Here is a 7,418-nt window from a genome sequence, read left to right as displayed (position 1 = left end):
CTCTACTAAAAATACAAAAATTAGCCAGGCATGGTGGCATGTGCCTGTAGTCCCAGCTACTCAGGAGATTGAGGCAGGAGAATCACTTGAACGTGGGAGATGGAGGTTGCAGTGAGTTGAGATCGTGCAACTGCATTCCAGCCTGGGTGACAGTGAAACTCCATCTCAAAAAAAAAAAAAAAGAGGACTCCAAAGCTCAAGGCACTGAAGGTCACATAGCTACTAAGAGTCACATATGGTCTCTTTTTCATACCTTCCTGTCACAAGCACAGCCCTTTTCCTATTCATGAACACAGACCTCTCCACTGGATGTGACTTCCAGTAGAGGTTGCCAGGTAGAAAGTCACAGCAAATTATTCCTCAAGAGGTGATCGTCCTTGGGTGCCCCTGGTATATGCAGCATAGGTGGGCAGGTCAAAAGATATTTGGGTGCCCTGTGCTCTTTAGGAGGGGAATTGGGATTGGGGTGAACAGGGAAAGGAAAGATGACTCAGTTACTGAGTTCTCTGTCAGAAAAATGACTCAGGGCATTAGCAATCTTACTGAGCGCATTTAGCGGTAGTAAAACAGGCTTGGTCTACCAGTCAAGAGCTGACTCTGCCCAGTGACTGGTAATTAGCAGAGGTAGGATTGGAACCTATTTTTGTCTGGCTCCAGAACCTGCAGTTTAAACCAATCCGATGTTATCTGCCGAAGTCACTAACCTGCTGGATCTCTTTATTTTTCTTATTTTATTTTACTTGTTTATTTATTTATTTTTGAGACAGAGTCTTGCATTGTCTCCCAAGCTGGAATACAGTGGTATTATCACAGCTCACTGCAGCCTCAAACTCCTGGGATCAACTGATCCAACTGCCTCAGCCTCCCAAGTAGCTGAGACTACAGGTGGTGCATGCTACCATGCCCAGCATTTTTTTTTTTTTTTTTTTTTTTTTTTTGAGACAGTCTCACTCTGTCATCCAGGCTGGAGTACAATGGCATGATCTTGGCTCACCTCAACCTCCACCTCCTGGACTCAAACGATTCTCCCACCTCGGCCTCCCAAGTAGCTGGGACTACAGGCACATGTCACCACGCCAGGCTAATTTTTTGTACTTTTTGTAGAGATGGGGTTTTGCCACGTTGCCCAGGCTGGTTTCAAACTCATGGACTCAAGCAATCCACCTGCCTCAGCTTCCCAAAGTGCTGAGATTACAGGCATGAGCCACTGCTTTTTAAAAATATTTTTAATAGAGATGAGGTCTTGCTTTGTTGCCCAGGCTTGTCTTGAACTCCTGGGTTCCAGCCAATCCTCCCACCTCAGCCTCCCAAAGTATTGAAATCACAGACATGAGCCGCTGTGCCCAGCCTGCTGGGCCTCTTTAGACAGGTCACTTAACATCTTTGAGGCTCGTTTTTCTTCACTCTTAGGATGCAAGAATGTCAGATTAGCAATTCCTGCATTTAAGCTTGCCTCAATCAGCAGAGCCCCTTTCATAAGCCAACTCCCCTACATTGCCCTAATATAGGAAGAAGCTAGAAGTGAAGCTTTGATCTCAGGTGAAAAGGTGGGTAAGAGATTGGAGTCTGATGCTCCTTAACTTCTGCTTCACCCCTAGCCTCCCTCCCACCCACACCAAAGCTCATCACAGAACTCTGGGACTCTGATGAACACATTTTGAAAATATGGTCCAATCTCTGCATGGCACAGAAGAAGAAACAAGAACCAGAAAGAGTAAGAGACCAAATAGAATTACTCATTAGTTAGAGATGGAGCAAAGATTGGAATCCAGGACTCATCACAGACAGCCAGACTTTTAAAAATAGCATCTGAACCTTAGCTCTGAAACTTACTGGCTGCATGATACTGGGTAGATCTCTCAGCCTCTCTGTGCTCCAGTTTCCTCATCTATAATGTGGGGATAGTAATAGTACTTGCCATTTAGGGGTTTCTAAGGGGTAAATTGAATGAGGCAATACATATAAAACGTTTAGCATAGTGCCCAGTCATAGCATGGGTTTAATAAATGTCAGTTATTAGGATGCTTATTATTGTCTTATAGGGCCCTTGAGGGTTCCACTAAGATGTTGCTGTCCCCTGATGCTCAGATACCTCTCCTGGGCTGAGTGGCTCCTGGTGTGTGTTCAGGAAGGTGTGGTGTGCAGGGCGGAGGGGCAGCCATTGGTCAGGCCTAGCTCTCCAGCTCAGTGTGTCCCAGATGGTGCCCATGGGGGTGCTGGCCAGTGACATATTGGCAGCCTCCCTTCCCTGCACAGTTCACCGAGCCACGCAGTGCTCAGGAGCCTTGAGCTGTAGCCTGCTCTGCCAAGGAGGCAGCCTGCCCAGCCTGGACTGATGGACAACAGGCACAGCCAGCCCCAGGGAACTCGGACTATGCCTCCAGCCTCCAGAGAAGGCACAGGTGAGGCACTAGTCCAGCCGCCTCCCCAAGCTCCTGTGGCTCCCACGGCTTCTCTCTGAGAGGGAGAGGGAGGGACTTAGTCAAAAGTCAGCCCCCTCTCCACATTACCCGAGTCCTTGCCTGTCTTAACCCTTTTTCTGAAAGTGACAGCTCTTAGAAAGCAACCATGGAGCAGAAAGGAAATGACTGCTTCACTGAACAAATGAGAAAGCAGTTTCTTCATTTGAAAAAAATGGAGATGATAGTATTGACTCCACAGAGTCATTGTGGGGACTCAATGATATATTGCATACAGTGATTGGAATCGTGTGCACCACGCAGAAAATAAATATTAGCTATTCCCTATATCGGTATTACAGCAGTAGCAAAAATACAGGCTCTGTAGCCCCTCCGCCCAGGTTCAAATCTTTGATGCACCTCTTCCTATCTGTGTGGCCTTGGGCATGGTGCTCAATGCCTAAAGCCTCAGTTTCCTCATCTATAAAATGGGGGGACTTATGGACACAGGGAGGGAAACATCACACACCAGGGCCTGTCGGGGGGTGAGGGACTGGGGGAGGGATAGCATTAGGAGAAATACCTAATGTAGATTACGGGTCGATGGGTGCGGCAAACCACCATGGCACATGTATATCTATGTAACAAACCTTCACGTTCTGCACATGTATCCCAGAATTTAAAGTATAATAAAAATATATATATAAATAAATAAATAAAAAAGAAACAAAATAAGGGATTCTTTGTGCCTCTCCCACAAAATTGCTGAGAAGATTAAATCAGGTAATGCACATGAGTTGCTTAGCACAGCACCTGATACATAATAAGAAATCAATAAGTAAAGGTGATTATTATGACTAATTAGCATTGATATGAATGCCCAAGGTCACAGAGCAGGTTAGGATTTAAATAGATGTTTTCTGACTTGCCACTTGGTACTCACTCTGCTACTCACTGCTGCCTCTCACCCAATTAAAATTCCTGGCTCTGCCCTCTGAGAGTCACTGTTCCTAAAAAAGAACTCCATTTGTAGTAGGAAGTCACAAAATAAATTGTCACCAAGTCCAGCGGTCAGATCCAAACTGTATAAAAAACATTTCTCTTAATTAGGCAAAGTTTTCCAAGGATTCAGGGTACAGGGAGAAGAAGAAAGACAAGTTCAGTGACCAAACCTGAGAGCCAACAGACCCGGCTGAGACCTCAGTTCTGCAGCATCTCTCTTGCTGGGTGACTGTGGGCATGTCATTCTAGCCTCCTGGGCCTCAATTTCCTTGCCTGTGAAATCAGGGTTGTTGTGAGAATGAAATTAGATAAAACATCTTGTGTATATTGAGTTTTTAATAAATGGTAGAAATGATTATGTTCACAGCCTTTGTGGTTGGGTGAGGAATTCATAGGGCTTGTTGTGGTGGTCGTTTGAGGTTTTGGTTTTTGTTTTATTCTTTGCAAAAGGGTGAAGGAATTGTGTGATTTCCATCAATGACAAAGCATATATGCTAAATGCAATGTGGGATTCTGAATTGAGTCTTGGAACAGAAAAAGGGCATTAGGGGAAAACCCTGTAAATCCTAATAAAGCCTGAAGTTTTGTCAACAGCAATGTACCAGTGTTAGTTTCTTAGTTTTGACAAATGTACCTGCGTTGTGTAAGATGTTAACATGAGGGAACACCAGTCGAAGAATTTATAGAAAGTCACTGTACTATCTCTGCAACTTTTCTGTAAATCTAAAAACATTCCAAAATACAATCTTTGCTTAAAAAAACTAAAAGCAATATATGCTTAAGAAAATTACCTATATGCTTATCTATGCATAGATTATCTCTGAAAGGGTACCCAAGGAACTATCAATCGTGGTTGCCACCAGCAAGGGAACACAGGTGACTGGGAGAAAGTGGAGAGAGACAGGTGAAAGAGGGAGGATTCCTTCTCACTGTGAGGCATGGTTTGCTTTTGGCATGCACAGATATTACCTTCCTGCTTAAAGAATGAGTAAAAAGCTGAGATGGTAGAGAGTAGTGAGTGAGTGTGCTCGTGTGTGTCTTGGTGTGCCCCTAGGTGTCAGGGCAGAGTTCAAGCAACAACTGCAATGGAAAGCAAAGAAGAATGAGCCCCCACAGTCATGGCAGGGCCTTGGGCTGAGCCCCCAGAGCTGCACTCTGCCTGACTTGATCCACCTCTGCAAGTGGAAAGAGATCCAGGTCTGCAAGGCGCTGAGGACCCCCTCTCCATGACAGCAAAACACACCCAACTTTCTGTGTACCAAATCATTTCTTAGATGCCTATCTACTTAAGCTCATCTAATCCTTGGAGCAAACCCAAAGGTTGGAGTTGGTATCCCCTTGTTACGGTGGAGGACACAGAAGCCTAGAGTGGTAAAGTGCTCCCTAAATACCTACCCAAAGTCACACTGGTACGAAGTGGTAGAGTTGGGATTTGAGCTTAAGCTTCTGGAGTTCAACCCACTGAGCCTCATAATGTCACAGCTGTCAGGCTGTAAGGAAGCTACCGCCTCCTTGCGAGATGGCCACATTATTTTTTGGCAGGTGGATGGGACCCCATTGAATGAGGAGGGGGTAGGTAGGAAGCGTCTCTCTTCTCTGGCTCCCAGAACTGCATTCCCACCACACCAATAGAGGCCAGCAAGCAGGGATTTAACCACCGGGATGGACCTCAGCACTGTCTCAGAAGACAATATATTAGAAGGACAATAAACCCCAACACCAACCTTCTGGCAAGGAAGGTGTTATAGACCTCATTTTCAAGATGAGGCAATAAGACAAATTTAATTTTTTTAAAAAAAGGCTTCTGTTATCACATAGCAAGGGGCAGTGTGACATGGTAGGGGTAGGGGTTTTGGAACCAAATTACAATCAGTTCAAATCCAAGTTCTCCCCATTCCTTGGGCAAGTCATTCAACCTTTTTGAACCTCAATTTCCTTCTCTGTGAAATGGGGTTAGTAATACCTGCAAATTCTAAGTAATAATGGGCTTGGCACTGAGAGAGCTGTAAACAAACAGTAGCTATGATAATTATAATAAAAGAGCACTTTAAATTGACAATGACTTTAGCAGTCATAATAATGTCATTTGAATATGATACTATTCATTGAATACTCACTCAGCAACAGGTACTAGGCTAAGCATATTCTAGGTTTTGTAGTATTTAGTCCTGAGAATGACCCCCTGAGCTGTGTATAATTATTAAACAGCTAAGAAGAATGAACCCTGAAATAGTAAGTTACTTTCCCAAAGTCACACAGGAATTCCGGTGCCTGGCCAGGACAAAAGCCTGTTTCCTATCTTCCAGTCAGCTACACCAAATGCTAAGTTAGCACTGTCTTATGGAGGCTGCATGTCAATCCTCACTTAGGGAATCTCAAAGTTCAGTGATCAATAGAAATTATATGGAAGAGATTCCTTGGCCCTGCCTCCATAAATTCTGATCCTGCAGCTCTGCAGTGGGGTCATGGGAATTTGCTAAGTGGCAGATTGTATTTCCCAAAGCTGGCCACAATAATACTTTCCATCCCACATGCTCTTTCTGAATCTTGACACTTCCCCTATCAAGAGGATGAATTTATGAACTCTTGAAACTTGGTGGGCCTTTTTTACTCCCTCAACCAATATAGTACAGCAGAGATGTAGATCAGAAAAGTGCAATATAATTGTACCTTGTTCTTTTGGAACCCAGCCACCATGCTGTGAGGAAGCCCAAGCATCCTTTGGAGAGCCTTACATAGAGAAGAACCAAGGCCCGCAGCCCTCAGCCCTGGCAGAAATCCCAACCAACAAGTACACCAACCTGCCAGCAATGTGAGTGAGTCATTTCAAAAGACAATCCCCCAGTCCCCAGTGGAGCCGACCCAGCAGAGACAGTCCTGATGAACTCTCCCCAAGTTGAAGATTCACTGGGAAACTAGTTGCTGTTGTTTTAAGCTACTACAATTTGGAACAACGTGTTACACAGCAATAAATAACCAATACTCTGCATTTTTAACAAGCCTCGCCAGGTGCTTCCATCACAGGCGATCAGAAGTCTACAGTGTGGAATAGACTGCCCTTTGCCAGATCTTTGTGGATGTGGAATGAACATTAGTTAACTATTTCTGCCCCTCACATTGCAGAGTTTCTGTTTATAAGCACCAAAGCCATGTTTGCAGAGAGACTTCAAAAGTCCGCTTCTCTGACCAAGAGCAGTGGCTCATACCTTTAATCCCAACAGCTTGGGAGGCCAAAGCAGGAGGATTGCTTAAGCCCAGGAGTTCAAAACCAGCGTGGTAAACAGTGAGACCCCTTGCCCCCGCCAACTCTACAAAAAATAAAATTAAAAAATTAGCCAGATGTGGTGGTACATGCCTGTGGTCCCAGCTACTCAGGAGGCTAAGGGGGGCGGGTGGGGATCACTTGAGCCCAGGAGTTAGACACTGCAATGAGCTGTCATTGCACCACTGCACTCCAGCCTGGGTGACAGAGTGAAACCCTATCTCTAAAAAACAAAACAAAACAACAAAAGAGTCCCATCCATCAGAGGAATGGGACTCTTATTACCTTGATTGTGGTGATGGTATCATAGGTATGTACATAAATCTGAACTCATCAAATTCTATACACTAAACATGTGTAGTTATTTTTGTATGCAATTATGCCTCAGTAAAGCTAATGTTTTGAAAAAGAATTTCTTCCTCCCCCACTGTGTTGATAAGTGAGCATCTTTGGCACCCATGCATGTTTGCACCAACACCTTTTCCAAGAATACTTGAATCCTTCTCCACTCCTGGGTAAGCAAACCCAATTTCCCATCCATATTTGCAGAGGTGTTTGCTACTTAAGCAAGGTGCAGCCTTGCAAATTCTTGGGTAAATAACACAAGGCTGAGAACAATATTCCCATGCCAGTAGCCACGAAGTGCAGGAAATGACAGATCTCTTAGGATTTCTCTGTCTCAGTCAAAGACTCAGCAAGGTCCTGGCTTGAAAGAGTGCATGGGCACTGTCACTCTTGGTAGAGCAGAAAGCCAA

The sequence above is a fragment of the Mandrillus leucophaeus genome, unplaced genomic scaffold (assembly GCF_000951045.1).
Source record: "Mandrillus leucophaeus isolate KB7577 unplaced genomic scaffold, Mleu.le_1.0 Scaffold263, whole genome shotgun sequence".
In the NCBI taxonomy this organism is placed as follows: Eukaryota; Metazoa; Chordata; class Mammalia; order Primates; family Cercopithecidae; genus Mandrillus; species Mandrillus leucophaeus.
The sequence above is the reverse complement of the archived record's forward strand: the minus strand, read 5'-3'. Positions refer to the sequence as shown.